The 18,789-nt window shown below is 36.6% G+C and overlaps 2 non-coding genes across 2 annotated transcripts; both read right to left on the minus strand.

Moving 5' to 3' along the window:
- Positions 1 to 1,321: 1,321 nt before the first annotated feature.
- TRNAA-GGC (transfer RNA alanine (anticodon GGC)) lies at positions 1,322 to 1,393 on the minus strand. Its single transcript has one exon. It is a non-coding gene; the product is annotated as a tRNA-Ala (tRNA).
- A 529-nt stretch (positions 1,394 to 1,922) lies between these two features.
- TRNAV-CAC (transfer RNA valine (anticodon CAC)) lies at positions 1,923 to 1,994 on the minus strand. The gene has a single exon. It is a non-coding gene; the product is annotated as a tRNA-Val (tRNA).
- Positions 1,995 to 18,789: the final 16,795 nt, after the last annotated feature.

Consider the following 18,789-nt stretch of genomic DNA (forward strand, 5'->3'; position numbering starts at 1 on the left):
GTGTTCTGCACCTCAACTGACTGATTATATGATAAGAATAAAGAGAACTACACACATAAATGTCACTTGCAAGGATCAAGCCAGAGATGAAGCATAGATAACTAGAAGGGTTAAGGAAACAAAAATTGTAAAATACCTTTACCCGGGATCAGTAGCACCTGTGGCAATGGACACACCTTTGTAATGCTTAATCACTTACAACTGATCAACTTTAATATGAAAGTCTTAGATATTGTCCCTCAGGAAAACTTTTTATAAATATCTATAAAACACATATATATGTTAGATATACACTATCTCTAGAATATATCTTTACCTGGGACGTGTAACACTTGTGTGGATAGACACAACTTTGTAATGCATGATCCATTACACTAAATTATATCTTCACTATACCCTCTTCTTCACTACACAGTTACTTCTACCATACCATCATCATTGTACTCTCTGATGTTCACTAAAAATAATTTTTATCTTCACTACATAATCATTTCATATAAACTTTACTCTTTTATAACCCTTATCTCTACTACATTCATACGTTCACTACATTCTTTTCCTCACTACAACCTATCTTGACAATATCCTTATCATCACTGTACGCTTCCTCACTACACTCTCATCTTAACATCATCCTTCTGTTTACCGAACTTAGTTCAAAGTCTGACTTGAACGTAGCTTTGTAAAGTTTGTGTTTCTCATTGTGTTACCTCCTTATTATCATTGTAAAGGCAATTGTCACCTCTCCCTAACTAAACTCTAATCGTCACTACACTCTCATCATTATCATTACTTCTTGATGTTCAATACAAAATCTCAACATATACATTTATCTTCACTACAGAATGATTTTCGTTGCACCTTAATCTTCATTACTCCTTGTTTCAGCTACATCCGTATCTTCCATTCATTCCTATATCTTATATTAGTTACATCTTTACAATATCTTTATATCTTCTCTGTTCTGTCTTTTGAAAAATTGAAAATGAGAGTAAAGGATTTCGGGCCTTCTGCTCCCTACCCTTTTAGTCGCCTTGTACGACACGCAGGGAATACGTGGCAAGTATACTTTCTTCCCTATCCCCAGGGATAACAGCATCCGGTGTTCCCAGACGGTCACCCATCCAAGTACTGACCAGACCCAACGTTGCTTAACTTGACTGATCGAACGATATATATATATATATATATATATATATATATATATATATATATATATATATATATATATATATATATATATATATATATATATATATATTTATATACATATATACACACACACACAAGTCTGAAAACAATGAATTTCCCAAATAAAAAATGGAGGCGCCGGGGTTTGAACCCGGGTCCTCTCGCATGCCAAGCGAGTGCTCTACCACTGAGCTACGCCCCCAAGAACATATTTTGTGACATAGTATTATATGAAGCACTGAGATTACCACGGCAAAATAGTGTTTGACCGACCGTTGCCGACTTGCCGGCAAAATAACCACAGGGTAAATCTCCATGTTGCTGTCGTGTTTTCCTCTCAATTTTCCACGAAGAAATGAGTTTTACTTTTTTATTTCGTTGCAATAGACTGGAACTAAGCAATAGACTGGAACTAAGCAATAGACTGGAACTAAGCTGACCTGGTATGAGGTCAGAGCCCTCATTATCATCCCTGCTAACTACCGGAAGCAGATTAAGTCGTTCCACAACCGATGTCCGGCCCATGTTAACTCTGATGTGCCCAGCAGTTGGAGGAGGATCGCCAGAAGCTTCTGGAAGATTTCAAGGACGTCTTGGTGGACCTGACCCTTTCAGATAAGGTCGAAAACCTCAATTTATTGTGAAGATCTTCACTATAACGTTGGACGAACATACTGAATGTTGCACACATGTGATGCGGACAAAATGAAACAAGAAAAAGACAAAAAATATGTCTGGTGTGGGTCTCGAACCCACGACCTTGAGTGTGTGAGACTCACGCTCTACCACTGAGCTAACCAGACAATAGAAAAATACGTCTGTATCTTCAGTTTGAATTAATGAAAATCTTTGCGAGGCAGCGTTTAGAGAAGAGAGATGTATTTGACCAAACTTACTTGCTTGGCGCCTTCGTCTATTCCTCATTATGGAAAGTAAACATACTGAAGGATATATCTATCGATCTATCTATCTATCTATCTATCTATCTATATATATATATATATATATATATATATATATATATATATATATATATATATATATATATATATATATATATATGTATCTTAAACTATTCACCATTTCCCGCATTAGCGAGGTAGGGTTAAGAACAGAGAACTGGGCCTTTGAGGGAATATCCTCACCTGGCCCCCTTCTCTGTTCCTTCTTTTGGAAAATTGAAAAAAAAAAAAAAATGAGGTGAGGGGAGGATTTCCAGCCCCCCTCTCCCTCCCCTTTTAGTCGCTTTGTACGACACGCAGGGAATACGTGGGAAGTATTCTTTCTCCCCTATCCCCAGGGATATATATATATATATATATATATATATATATATATATATATATATATATATATATATATATATATATATATATATATATATATATATATATATATATATATATATATATTGGAAAGGATTACAATTTTGCACGTGATCAAGTACATTCTTATGAGTCCACGGGGAAAATAAACACGATAAATAAACACGATAAATAAACACGATAAATAAACACGATGGGGATAGGGGATTAAGAATACTTCCCACGTATTCCCTGCGTGTCGTAGAAGGCGACTAAAAGGGGAGGGAGCGGGGGGCTGGAAATCCTCCCCTCTCGTTTTTTTTTTTTAATTTTCCAAAAGAAGGAACAGAGAAGGGGGCCAGGTGAGGATTTTCGCTCTAAGGCCCAGTCCTCTGTTCTTAACGCTACCTCGCAAATGCGGGAAATGGCGAATCGTATGAAAAAAAAAAAGAAAAAAAGTTCCCAAGTGCACTTTCGTGTAAAACTCACATCATCAGGGGAGACACAAGAGAGAAATATTACAGTCAGTTGATATACAACGAAGAAACGTAGCTAGGACGCCATATGGTAAACATGTGATTGTCCAAGACAGACAACAAGCGTATCATAAACTTATTATGTGGACAAGAAGGTGAATTGTTTACAAATTTTATCAACATTAAAGTTATCCAATTTGTATAGACCATCACTAATATTAAGATTATAATTCTTTGTGTATTCAGTAATAGAAGATTCAATTATATTTTTCGTGGTACTTGAGTTAGAGTTAAAAACTGAGATGGCATTATTAACTCTAATTCCAATATCACGAGAAATATCATTGAATCTTCTATCATTAAATACACAAAGAATTATAAACCTTAAAGCAACATGGCGGTCAAAAATAAGCTTTAGGAATGAAGTTTATGAATGGAATATCAGTGAGACGAACTACTTGATGAATGAATGAAAGTGTAATAAAGTCATGATGGATGAATGAAAGTGTAATAAAGTCATGATGAATGAATGAAAGTGTAATAAAGTCATGATGGATGAATGAAAGTGTAATAAAGTCATGATGAATGAATGAAAGTGTAATAAAGTCATGATGAATGAATGAAAGTGTAATAAAGTCATGATGGATGAATGAAAGTGTAATAAAGTCATGATGGATGAATGAAAGTGTAATAAAGTCATGATGAATGAATGAAAGTGTAATAAAGTCATGATGAATGAATGAAAGTGTAATAAAGTCATGATGAATGAATGAAAGTGTAATAAAGTCACAGTTTAAAAGGACAAAATATGAATGGCAGCCAGGAAAGAGTGGCCCACGTAAATGGAAGGGTTGAAATGTTCGCGTTATACGACGAATTTTGACAGATTATACAAATTTCCTTTCCACATATAGAACTTGATGGTTGTGGTTAGTTCTAGAGACAAACTTTAAAGGTTTGTGTTTCAGAGATGAACCACAAAGGATATCGTTAAATTAACTGATATTAAAATTTGTCAATTAAGTAAATCATTTCGTACAATAGCTGTAATTTGACAGAGTTAAAAGTTCGCAGTATCATTACAATTCTAAATCAAAAGTTTGAGATTCAATGATGGTTTGCAGAAGCTTAACGTACATTCAAGTTTTGTGTTTATATGACGTATCTTAAAGGACTCTGGTAAAATAACGCAGCTGGAAGGTTTACGTTCAAATGATGGTGTTTAAATGTTGATTGATGAATGGTAGATTTAAATGGATAGATTTTAAGTTCGCGTTTTCATGAGCGACCTTAAACCTTGTTGTTGAATGTCACAGTTTAAAGGTTGGTATGTACAATGTTGACCAGATGGCGGTAGTGTGTAGACACAGCCATACCAGGTCGTATTTATCATCATTAAAGTCACCTTCCTTACTTACTTATGGCGGCGATGAAATTCACTAGTTCTTGATTCTGCACCAATTAACCTATCAGATAATGGTACAATGTTTGCCTGGTGTTGCATATATCACGTCTGTTGTTGAAACACAAGAATGCCAGGTGACTTTGGGAGTGGATGATAATGTAAAGATCAATATAAATGTGGGAAATCTTGAACCGCCATCACCAGACACAACACATGTTTGGATCTGGCGGGGGGAGGGACTTGCCTGTGACGTCACGATGCCCCGCCTCCAGCCTGGCGCCGCTCTGTGTGTGTGTGTGTGTGTGTGTGTGTGTGTAGTCGCTGGGTTCATGTTGGCCACAGCCACCCACCGGCCGGTGGTCAGGTCAGTGGGCGGTGTGTGTGTGTGAGTGTGTGTGTGTGTAGCCCCTGGGTTCATGTTGGCCACAGCCACCCACCGGCCGGTGGTCAGGTCAGTGGGCGGTGTGTGTGTGTGTGTGTGTGTGTGTGTAGTCCCTGGGTTCATGTTGACCACAGCCACCCACCGGCCGGGTGGGCTGGCGGTAGTTTATAACTAAGACTGGTAGTTTCACATGCCACTTGGAGTGTCCCTCACTACAGAACTTGAGCAGCTCTTATCCTGAGGTGGAGCAGTTGATCCTCTCCACCAGGCTGGTACACTTGGTCTGCAACATAATAACATGTTTGACTTAATGACCATCAGCAAGTAAGGTCATGAAGCCGCACCATACATACGTCAGACAGTAACATCAGTTGTATAACAGGATGTATATATGTTGTTGGATTTAAGGGCTATCAGCTTGTGGTCATGAAGCCAGAATGTGAACCATAAGTTCAACATAAAATGATCGTCCAGGTCCAGCAGGTAGCTGCATATAAAACTATGAATGTCTGTCTTGATTACTGACGACGTAGAGGGAAGGGTTTGGGAGGAAGGGGAGTGTGGTGGAGTTTGCTGGAGGGTTCTCGGGAGTGTTGTGAAGAAGAGATAGAAAAACAGACTGAAAGGACGAGGGTAACAAGTCCTTGGGCTCAACCCAGGTGCTACATTGTCAGTCAAGCAAGACATCTAAAATAATCGCCAGGTTGGTTGGTTATTTGGGCTTGTGGCTCATCCACTGCCAGGGTTAATAAAGTCAACAAGTTAGTCATGATCCTCAACCAAAAATACTTGAACACCTTCACGTGTTGAGGATATTTGTAAGGTCATACACACGCTCACTAAATATTTGGCCCATATAAGTAAGGTTTTCACACTTATTGACTGCAAGGGTCATACCTGCGGTAAAGGTCATGTTATAACCATCAATCGAATCATCTTGAACAGTTTTCCCAGAGGTTCAAGATAATTCTGAGACCGTACACGCTCTCACCCTGTTCGTAAGACGAATGGTGGAGTCAAACGTACAGCGACCTATGGGAGGTGAGTCGGTAATGAATCCCTTATATGTTCCACTTTAAAGTCAGCTAACAATCGTTTCAACGTATTATTGTGTGAACAGATGGAACGACCTAATATAGAAAGTCATCAGTGACGACAAGTAGGACAGACAAACCTGAGAAATGGCTGTTGGTGATGATGTAAACAATATTATTATTATTACCACACATCACCAGCACACCTTTGATGGCGCTCCTACACCTTCGTGGCTGCTGCACTCTACACAGGAGCAGGGGATGATGGACACCTTGGAGCAAGAAGGTTCTTCGACGAGACTACTATTTCTCTCCGTCCTTTGAGGATGACACAGCCTTGCTAAGGATGACTTGTCACTGGTGGTGACACAGCTGACGGATGGAGTCCTGTTACACCTTGTGAATAATATCTCATGACCAAAACAGTAGACTGGCCAGGTTGACAAGCGTATTGTGCAATTCAACTGACTAATGATATGATCAAGAAAATTACAAACATAAGTATCTATTGTAAGGATCAAATCAATGATGAAACAAATATAGTTAGAATGATTAATGAAACAGAATGTGGGAAGTGACACAGCTTTGTAATGCTTGGTCAGTTACAAATGATTAATACGAAAGCGTTAGGTATCGACCCGCAGGAGAACGTGTTTACAAATCTTTATAGAAGACATATCTATGTTAGATAAACGCCATATCAAGGTAATATCTTAACCTGGGACATGTAACATCTGTGTGGAGAGACACAACTTTGTAATATATGATCTACTCCACCGGTGAACTTTGACAACAGAGAGTTATACAACGCGCCGCTGGACAATATTCACCAAATACCTATAACGAATTTTCATATGATATACAAGACATTTGTTGGAAGTAAACATAAGAAATGATGACAGGAGATAAGGAGAGGGAAAGTATATATTTTCTTAAATGCTGAATGAATCCTGTTTTAACCTAGTTATTTTCCCGTTGGATTTTATTTTAGATATCCAGAGGATAATATATTCTGGGGCTTATAATTATGATGCTTTTAACACCCTTTTTCAATTTCTTATCATCTTTACTGGCTAAAAGGCCTTCGTTCTTAAGTACCATTTAAATGCAACACACTACATATTTGTTATAAATCCTTTATCACATCAACTATTATGTTTGTACATTGTTCTTTAAGTTGTCAGTCACATTCTTAAGTATATAACACATTCGTCTGACTCAAGTAGATGCGTATACCTATATCAACATTTTTAGATACATACATATGGTTCTTAGTTTATCATCTTATAACTCCAAGTTTAAGTGATCCTTCTAAAGAAAATACTAATCGATACCTTGGATGACGTACCTAAGTCTTTATAACAGAAATAATGAACAACTCCAGATGGTTCATCTTGTGTATACAGGTTGAAGACCATTAGTTCACCAATGTTGTACTGGTAATGATAAAAGTCAACATGTATATAACTTTAATGTTTGACATATAATATGGATTCAGGCTTTATGACTGTTCATATGTTTTCAAATATACCAACATTACATTGACGATATACGAAATACTACCATTAAATTGTTTGGTCATAAAGGAGATATTCTGATCACTCCAATAATACACATGTATGTTTACCTGTTACAAAGAGATCCGTCATATTGTAAAGCCCTGTGCCAGCCAGGCAGCCAGCCTCCCTAACAACAAACTACCTGTTAGTCAAGATCAGATAAAAAGCCGGGTTGAGGTGAGGGCCCGTACCAAGCATAGACCTAGCATAGACCTGTCATGGTACAGACCACTCATATGGAGACCTGGTGAATACAACAATTAGAAACATTCCATATTTGAGGAGACCTGGCAGGTCTAACTATGAACCAATTTCATCATGATCGTATGATATGACCCCGTACCAATACAGGGATAAATTGTAATACTGAATTGTATATGAATTTCGTATTTCGATGGAATTAACAACAAAGATGAGTTGCCATAATTATGAGGAAACATGTCCACATTCACACTCACCAACCCTACCCAGACAACATGAGTCGTATTGATCATTTCTAAATTCATCGGACACATCCGGGAAGATACTTTTTTACTGTGTGTACTTTACTTTAAAGTTAAGTTCATTGGAAATAGAGCGAAACTAACTGTCTGTATAACCAACAAAAATCACTATGAGTTATAGATATCTATCTACTAATGACGTCACGTCTGATGTCACTCGTAGTAATGAACACAAACTGGTGGGCAAACGTTTGACCTCAGATGAGGTGAAGTACTTTATCTTCAATGTGATTGTTATCATAGAATAATTTACCAGTTAGAGTGGTTGGAAGCAACATTATAGATACGTTTCACAATAAACTTGATAAATATTTTCCTTCAAGTTCAAGATTAACATTATTTGCGTCTCATCATTAGTCACACTGACAATATACAGGTTTATCTTTACATTATCTGTATGTCTTCCACTACACTAATGTGTGAGTTCCTGATATCTTCCACTACACTAATGTGTGAGTTCCTGATATCTTCCACTACACTAATGTGTGAGTTCCTGATATCTTCCACTATCACCATTAACCTCGAAGTGACTCAGTGGTCCACTGCTGTATGGATACCTTTACATTCCTTTGTATAATGGAATGTTTGTAACAACACAGTAATTAATCACATCTGAGCAATCGGGAATTTGGCAAGGCATTATCAGCTCTACGTCCTATTGGTGGGCCATCAAAGAGCTATATGGCTGTGGTCATGTTTGTCTGGATGTGGATGACAGGGGCTTCCTCTCTTATGTGAATGGCTTCTAATCTGTGTAGTCTCCTGCGATCACTACAACTAGTAATGATTTTGATGTTATTCATTATAATCTCCCTCGTTAGTCTCGTTCCATGCTTTTGTTCATGATGATGTTTGATTCCACCTTCTTGTAAGTGGAGCGAGAATCGGTGGCTCAGGGTGCAGGTGTACTGATCATGTTGAGATGAGTAATAATGGATATATGAGCATACATTGGTGGGTTTCCTGTATATGCTAAACTTAAACTTGTTTCCTTGTCTATGGATCATGGAATCTAGAAATGGTAACATACCATTATTTTCATTTTTCTACAGTAAATTTGATGGAAGGTACTAAATTGTTAAGTAAGGGGAGAAATATTTGTAAATTTTCATTTGTTCGGCAAACACAAAGAACTTCATCTACATACCTAAACCAAATTGCATTAGAAGGTATGATATCCTTTAGTAATTTTGTTTCAAAACATTCCATGTAAAGATTACTTAGTACAGGTGAAAGAGGGTTACCCATTGCCATACCAAATTTTTGAGCATAATAATCTCCATTAAATTGAAATACACAGTCTTTTATACACAATTTTATCAGTTCAATGAAATTAGACTTTGAAGCAGGTAAATGAATATCATCCAAGACATCAAATAAATATTCTAAAAGGTCATCAACTGGAACTTTAGTGAAAAGTGAGGAAACATCAAAGCTAACTAGTTTAAAATCAAAATCAACATTGATATTGTTTAGCTTGTTGACTAAATCTACATTGTTAATGATATTAGAATTTGATACCTTACCCAATAAAGGGTTTAATAAGGAAACTAACCATTTTGACGATTCATATGTGATGGAGCCTACTGAACTCACTATAGGTCTTGCTGGAAAATTCTGTTTATGTGTTTTGATAAGTTCATACATATATGGCAATGAATGGGACAAAGATGACAAACTTTTGATGAGAGAAATGTTACCTTTCAACAACAACTTCATTTCTTTATTGAAATGAGAATTAACTGCTTTTAAGGGATTTTTACTAAGTTTAGAATATGTTGTGTCATCATTTAGAAGATCATTCATTTTAGATAAATAGTTACTTTTGTCTACAATCACAACAGAGTTAGACTTATCTGCCTTGTTTAATCACGTTAAAAACTATGAGCATTGTATTGACTGGAGTAACGCCATCTCAGTTATCAGCTCTAACTCTATTACCAAGAGGAATATCATTGAATCTTCTATTATTAAGTACACAAAGAATTATAATCTTAATATTAGTGATGGTCTATACAAATTAGATAACTTTATTGTTGATAAAATTTGTAAAATGATAAGTTTATGAACGCTCGTTGTATGTTTTGGACAATCACATGTTTACCAAATGGCTCTTAGCTTCGTCTCTTCGATGTATATCAACTGACATATTTCTCTCTTGTGTCTCCCCTGATGATGTGATTAATACACGAAAGTGCACTTGGGAGCTTATCGTGTTTCATTTTCCCCGTGGACTCATAGGAATATCTTGATGACGCGCAAAATTGGGATCCTTTCCAACATGGATTCCACACGGCTCTTCTATTTCTTCTCTACAAGCTGTCATGGACTTTCTCCTTTCGTTACTGCTTTCTCCAAATCGCTAATCAAGGCTTACCAATTGAAGTTACGATTTGGATTCCTTAGGAAATGCCTTGATGAAGAAATGTTGCCAAGATCTGTCCTACCTCAACGTTTGTTTCAGCTGTCTGGTCGACGATTTGACCAATTCCAAAATATCATTTTAAAGAAAAACATTGAATTAAAGAAACTTGAAATGGAGGAGGCTTTTCGCATTTCAAGAGAGAAGAAACCTGCCTTTCAAATGGCAATACCGACACACTGGAAGAACCGGATGTTGGACTATTGCTATGATAAATTAAGGAAAGAATGCAATAGGCTACAAGTGTCACTAAATTGTAAGTTGGACCATCTTATTGAAAACAGCGACTGGACCAAGAACACAAACCCATCTTTTGTGGTAAACCTATCTAATAAACTAGATAAAGATTCCTTGTGTGCATTAGGCTATGGTTTGTTTTGTGTGCTCTGACAGGGAAGCCAGCTGTGTTGATGTCACAAAGTCTTTTTGTAATTTAGAAAAATACAGTAATTTAAGTAATGATGAAATTAATATCTGTAAGGGTTTAGTGTATGCCTGTTTGTCAAAACCAGTGGAAGCTAATTGCCCTAAAAGATTCATAAGAGCTATTAACACCTTAAAGAAAGACAAGGATATAAATATTACTAAAGCAGATAAGTCTAACTCTCTTGTGATTTTAGACAAAAGTAACTATTTATCTAAAATTAATGAACTTCTAAATGATGACACAATATATTCTAAACTTAGTAAAAATCCCTTAGAAGCAGTTAATTCTCATCTCAATAAAGAAATGAAGTTGTTGTTGAAAGGTAACATTTCTCTTATAAAAAGTTTGTCATCTTTGTCCCCTTCATTGCCATGTATGTATGGACTTATCAAAACACATAAACAGAATTCTCCAGCAAGACCTATAGTGAGTGCAGTAGGCTCCATCACATATAAATTGTCAAAATGGTTAGTTTCTTTATTAAGCCCTTTAGTGGGTAAGGTATCAAATTCTAATATCATGAATAATGTAGATTTAGTCAACAAGCTAAACAATATCAAAGTTAACTTTGATTTCAAACTAGTTGGCTTTGATGTTTCCTCACTTTTCACTAAAGTTCCAGTTGATGACCTTTTAGAATATTTATCTGATGTCTTGGATGATATTCATTTACCTGTTTCAAAGTCAAATTTCATTGAACTGATAAAATTGTGTGTAAAAGACTGTGTATTTCAATTTAATGGAGATTATTATGCTCAAAAATTTGGTATGGTAATGGGCAACCTTCTTTCACCTGTACTAAGTAATCTTTATATGGAATTTTCTGAATCTGAAGGGTATCTTACCTTCTAATGCAATTTGGTTTAGGTATGTAGATGATGTTCTTTGTGTTTGACGAACAAATGAAAATTTACAAATATTTCTCCCCTTACTTAACAATTTAGTACCTTCCATCAAATTTACTGTAGAGCTTAGAAAAATCCTATGCATGAATATTATTTCTATTCACCTTTGCACATTGTTCAGTTAGCCTTTGTAGTGTTATTCAACTTTGCTACCTCATTGGTTTTTGAGAGCTACACCTGGTTGGATTGTGATTATTATGTGCTCTAAGATCACACCTATTGCAAGTTGCCTTATAGGATTTTTGTAAGCTCTACTTTAAGATTTATATTGTATTCCTGATAAAATCTCTGTTTTAACTCTTCTGAAGACCAGCTCTTTCATGCCTGTCATGATACAGTATAATTCATTTTCTCTTATCTTTGACCACTGTCATTCCATTTCCCTACACCTTGTTTCAGTTTCTGTGACAAATGTTAGATCAGAGTTTCATTTTTCCACTTGACAGGAAATTATTTGGTACTGCTGGGTGGTGAGCACACCACTAGATAGCCAGCTGCGCCCTGCTAGTGATTCCCGTATGTGTGCAAGTAAATCATAGTATTTAAAGCCTCCATATTGCTCTGTCAATATGACAATGTTATGATAGTTCAGCATAAAACAGGCGTGGCATGATGCCAGCAGTAGCAGACAAGTCTTTTTCTCAAAGAAGCCGAAAAAAGGGCTCCTTCACTACTTTAAGAGCCGCTTACTCCTTTGAATATGAAAAAAGATTCATCATATGAAACCCCTACAACATGTATGACATTTTAAAGTAGCCTTTACCACGAACATATACAACATAGCTCTGAAAGTTCTACATTGCTGCAGGAATTTTCACATTACAGAGAAAAGTTTCATTTATGTCTGACCTTGGAATAGTTGGGCTATTGGTCTGAACAAGATGGCTGAGATTGACAGTTTCTAGAAATTATGATGCTTCCTAGTCAAGCATCTGTATGCTTAAGTGCGTGTAAGCCTTCTCCATTATTTGCTGCAACATCTTAATGCGCTTCATTTTGAATTAAGCAAGCAAGGGCTCAGGGCAGCATTTATCAAACTGATTTCTGAAAAATAAACCGATTATACTTTCCACTGTCAGGAAAATAGCTACATAGTTGCACAACAAACTGTATATCATATCAATTCTCTTAAATACAAGCTTAAACAATGATTCTTGACCTTCTCTACATACAGGTCATTTGCCTTGAGGACAGCAGCATCTGTTGTTCTGCAAGACCTAATAGATCCATCAATGTGGAGGCAGACTTGCCTTCAAATATGCCTTGGAAAGTCACCAAACAGAATATTAAGCAACAAAAATGCACTTTAAAGGTGCAAGTTTAAGGGCTATATAGAACTGAAAGGATGTTGAAATATAACCTCTATCAAAGGTACAGTTTCTAGATATCAGAGCAGCGAGGACATCTAATATATAAGAAACTAATGGAAGTTTTTAAATCCTTAGTTGAACCTTTGATTGTGAAACATTCATCCCTAACAAAATGTTTGAATATTTCCTGCTGAGGTCAGATTGTTATCCTTACTACCCATCTTTTTTAATGTGCTCACATACGCTAGATACACTCAGAAAATTTAGCTAAATAGACTTAGAAAACTTAAAATTTTAACATAATCAATTGCTACGAAAAACCTTAATTATCTATTTTCATTATATATGTAAAGTCTGTGGGACTTCTGTCCAGGTACACTGTTTTAGGTGGTGGAAGACTGGTTGTGTGACTGCTGCATTTGGGTCAGTTCAAGAGCATGTTGGTGAGAGGCTTCCAAACCCATTAGCAAATGGACCGTAGTGTTTCATGTGAAAGTCTGTTACATTATTAGGGTCTGTAGGAGGAAAGTTCCCTAAGATTTTAAAGGCACTGTTTGTATCAGTGGGAGTGAAGGGTACGTGGGCGATTGTCTCTGAATGGATTTTGGGTAGATTTTTCACAACTTTCCTTTTTAAAGGCGAGATTGGTTTGTGGGTAATTTTTGAGAAGTATCTCATGAGTATGTTTGTAAGTTCTTTAGGACAATGGATTTTACTGTGATGAGTCAGGTGTGCTTCATGAGTGAGGACTGGTGAGACGAGTGGCGATGTGGGTCTTTCGGTTCACTGTGTTGATGAAGGAGTGCCAGTTATCTGTTTGCCTCTATATGATTAGGTTAATGATAGATTTATTTAAGAATATTGATTTGATCTCTGATTTCTATCAATGGTGAGTGGTTATGTGTAAGGTGGTTTCTTTACTTTACGATGTGTGTAATCTATGGGAGTAGGTAGTAGTTTGTAGGAAGCTAACAACCAGGGAGGTATATTACCAGTACTAACCGCCTGGGTATCTGGAGGGTTAGTGACGCCTGTTTAGTGATCCAGCACTCAGGTGGTCGTCACGTTGCACTCCTCTGACCCAGTTAGCTGTCTTTTGTATTGACTGGGTGAGCTGGATGGAGTGTGCTCAGGATGGGTAAGTGGTCAGAGGATGGTTGCCGTAGCATCCTTCCATGTAATGCTGGTGTGAGCAGAATGCTGTTTCACAAAGTTAGCTGCAGGAAGTGGTGGACTGGGAGTCTGGTTGGTTGGTTGGTTGCATAGGTTAAGTATACTGAGAAGTTATAGTTGAAGAAATTCACCTCAGAGATCATAAGTGTGAATGCTGAACAAAGTGGACATTCAAATCTTTAATAATGGGAGCATCTTACCGAGGTTTTGCTGTTGGGTAGTGTATCTTATGGAGTATGTAGAGTGAGGAGGTATGCAGATGTTGATTATCTTGCGCCTAGTACTGTGTTTATAGGATATTGTTGTTGTCTGTGAGCTGTTGTATGGAGTCAGTTGTGGAGAAAATTATGGTTTGGTGGATAAGTGTTATGAGTACCTACTCCTTGTCTGTTATTTCTTACAGCTGTGAGATCTGGATGTGAGACTAGCTTCTTAGATGAGTGCTACAAGGATACTGCATTCTCTTAATTAGCTGATAATTTCTATGTATTTGTTCTTATCATTACCAGCACCGAATTGCAAAACCTTTAGTTTGTCATTGCAGTTCTGTGGCGTAGAATGATCTATTTGTGAAGACTGAAAATGCGCATTCTGTAATGCTGTTTATTGGAAATTTGTGCTCGAGGTGAAGGTGTTTGTGACGGAGTGTTGTAAGTTATTTTCTGAATGGTTGCTGTACGTCCAGTGTTCTGAGTAGTCTCCAGTGGATGACAGTGATGTACAGTGGAGGTGATACCACTGACTGCAGTTAAAGCATAAATTGTAGTAGTTCTTTTTGATATAATTGGCACTATGAACACATGTCATAAGCTGGAATTAGTAGTTAGATGACCTGGCCATTACCTCCCTGTAGTTAACACATATGTGTGAATTCTTCAGATGCCTGAGTATAACCTTAAATAACACACTGCACAAAAACTAACTTTACACCAGTGAATGAGAGGTCTCAAATTGATCACCTGTTAGCTTTAAAGAGGTTGGTATGTTATCAGATCTTTTAGTCGTTATGTCATTACATTACATTGAAAGTAAGAATACCATTTTTATACTAGTTTTCTGAAGAGACGTAGTAAGAGCAGTGGTAAAGGGAAAAAAATACTGCCAATCACACCAATGGGAAAAAGATATTGCTAAGCTCATTAAAGGAAAAATAATATTGTTAAGCTTACTAAAGGAAAACAATATTGTTGTTAAGGTTATGGCAGTATAGATTTCCCATATAATATCCTTCATGTCGAAATATACAAGGAGTAGAAATATGGGATTAAATCAATATCCCAACGATGGTCTAATTCAAGAAACAAACCTGATAACTAAAACACACAACACCACAGTGGCAGTCGGTAAGGGAGCTGTGAACATGGTTTAATACAAACATAATGTTATGATCGTAGGAAGACTCTCCATATATAATATATCAAATAAGAAACAAAAATAGCCTCTAACATAGAAGCTGAAGATAACATATGGAAAACACAACACTAAAATGTCCAGGATAAAAATATAATAACACAAAACTGACTCCAAACATGTACATAAACTAATTTACTGGTAAACAATAACACTGAGAGGAATACATATGAAAATTATTGGTTTGATGCAAGGTACAAAAAAAAGGCAACTGGAGGTGTACAGTACATAGCAAAGATAAACAATGAAACAGTTTACATGGATTAGTAATATTACAGCCAATTTTGTTGTCACTAGACTGGTGAAGCCATAATGCAAGAATAAACTGGAGTCCAAATATAAGAATCAAATGTACAAATTGCGTTGTGAAAACTGGTACCAGAATGAAGTAATTAAACACAAGAAGATAGATATCAGCATAAAACATGGGAAATCCATAAAATGAAATTATCATTGGAATAATCATAGTTACACACATATGAATATTTCATGCAGTTTCAAGGAAAAACAAACTAGCTCAACTAAATACTTTAATGTGGCAACATGAGGAAAAGAGAAAAGCTTAGGAAATGATTTACATCTTGAACGACATTTTTACTTCACAATTTAAAGTATTCTCTTAAACAGGGTCATCTTGGGGCTCAGCGAGGCCATTCCTTTCAAATTACAGTCTGCGCACACCATCCAAATATATTAGTGCGAATGGAAAACTTAGGTAGGCTAAACATTAATTGAAAACATCAGGGGAGACCCATTATGAAGAAGAGCAAAGTAACTTGTCAACTTTACCTTTTACTGCAGATAATATCTGAAGAATTAATTTCAATGAGTCCTTAACTTTACAGAGATGCAGAAGTGTCTTGTTCCTCTGAAAAATATAAAGAACAAAATGGTAATCAGCAGCGTAGTTACAAGAGGATGGAGGGTAGGCCCCAGGAACCACCGACTGTTTAGGGTTTTTATGATATCCAATTCTGCCTAGCTCCTAGGTTGCCATCCAGTCAATTTGGCCGTGATAATCTTGGCAAATCTATCCCCAAGGGTCCCAAATATCTAAACGCAAGTGGTAAATGGCACCTCGACTTAAAATATCACATATTGTTTACTTGACACTTATAGAGCCTAGCTTTCATGTGGTAATCAATAAGATTTGAAAAAAGAACTTTGTCTAAATATATCACAAACACTTTAACCAACTAATGATAGAAATGAAAAGAAAATTACTAATTAATGATAACAAATATAAACAAACCGTAACTTTTATTCTGTCCCTTACCACCATGCATGTCTGTTCAAACAAAACAAACTGACCAAAAATAATTCTTAATAAACGTCTCGATTAACTAGAATTTCCCAAGAAACAATAACATATAAGAGAAGTTTTAGTCTGGAAACAAAACAAATACTTAAAACAGCTAACAGAAAAGTAAAAAAAATAGATATCATAAATGATCATAAATTAAAGCCAGTAACTATCAATAGCTGTCGCTTACACTCACGACTGGCTGACCCGTACCATATTTTGGTCTTCCGCTTCACGTACAAATCTTGACCTATAACAATTCTAAATTATAATTACTATAATTTTCTTTAATCATTATATTACAATTTTCTTATGTTACTAATTAGTATAACAAACACAAACAAAAACTGTAGAACTATCAGAAGACAAATTTCAGGCAACTATGAACAGGCGGGACGGTTTGATCATTTCTCTCCTGCTGCTGCCTCTCTCTCCGTCTCCCATGTGGCCTTCCCATACACCAAGATGATATATATATATATATATATATATATATATATATATATATATATATATATATATATATATATATATATATATATATATATATATATATATATATATCTGACCAATTACCTGATCAACTTTGTTAACGTAGGTTGCATAAAATATACAAAATCACTAACCTCAATACAGGTTACTATATTATACGAAATAATTTCATAGAGTTTTGTTTATTCTCCATAGATTTGAGACACTTTAAAAGCCTAGCTTGTATACTATACTTTGAGCGCTGCAGATAAACCATTTCTAAATTCAAAAAGGAATCTACCTAACTTCTAACATCTAACCCCTTTATCAAAGCAATTAACTATGGTTTAGGCTCAGATTTATCAGAGTTTAACCACGTCATTTAGCCCCAATAAATCCGTCATCTAATTGAAAATCTTCATGATCTAAATATGTGGGAACATCAAATATGATAATCTTAGTGCATGTCTCCCTTACATCTGGTCCCTCCATAATAACACTTTCAGAACCACAAGTGGGTAGGAAATCTAACACCATCATTGATCTTGACAGTCACATAAGGTCTATATCTTCCTTGAACGAAATCTTAAAACTCCTGTGGTACTTACAGAGTCGTACTGTCCTCTGTAGCTTCTGGTGAAATTCCAAATGTACTGTAAGGGGGAAATACGGCCTCAGCCTACACAAAGGTCACTGCGTCTCTGGCTCTCCGCCTCCAGAGTTAATTCCCTCCATTTCCTCGTCATGCCTATCACTCAGGCGAGGAGGATGACCAACACTGTAACATTCTGTTATCAGTGTTCTTCCCACTTTCCTCTCACCAGAGTTACTTTTACCCTTGGTGTTCATCACCCCGATACCATCTCGAAGCTTCGTTCATCCCCCTTTGGGCACCCGGGACCATCATTCCTGGTCTTAGTTGATGAATTTTGACAATAGTGTTATTATTACCCCTCGATTTTCTTGTCTTAAGACTTGGTATGAAGTGGTTTCTAACCCCTTCCAATTCTAATTCAATGCCTTGCCCAAATTATGGGGACACTTGGAGGACGAGGTACGTCATGTCAAAACCCAGACTCAATCATCAACTTTACAGTTGAAAGGAATCCATTAATATCTCGATCGTCAACATTTGACGACTTCAATATATATTCTGAATTTACTATATACTCCCTACTTGGGCCTAAAACTTTATTTCTGATCACAACTCCAGCCCAGTGGTATGGGATATAGAGAAACGCATGAGGAACTGCAGACGAAGAAGCCCTGGAGAAAGTAAGAATCCAACCCAAGATAAACACACCTTTTGAATCAACGCTCACGTTTATTGAATTTAAAAAAGAAATCTTGTTGCTACTTAGGGTTGCTTTGGTCTTGCATTGCTTCAAGAGGGCTGCCAGCAGCAGTGGTCTAGGTGTGGCAATGGTCAAATCATGAGATAAATGACCCCCACCTTAGTGACAGCTCTAACTACATGGTTTGGCCAGACACAACGCCTCCCCCCACCACTTCTA

The sequence above is a fragment of the Panulirus ornatus genome, chromosome 43 (assembly GCF_036320965.1).
Source record: "Panulirus ornatus isolate Po-2019 chromosome 43, ASM3632096v1, whole genome shotgun sequence".
Taxonomy (NCBI): Eukaryota; Metazoa; Arthropoda; class Malacostraca; order Decapoda; family Palinuridae; genus Panulirus; species Panulirus ornatus.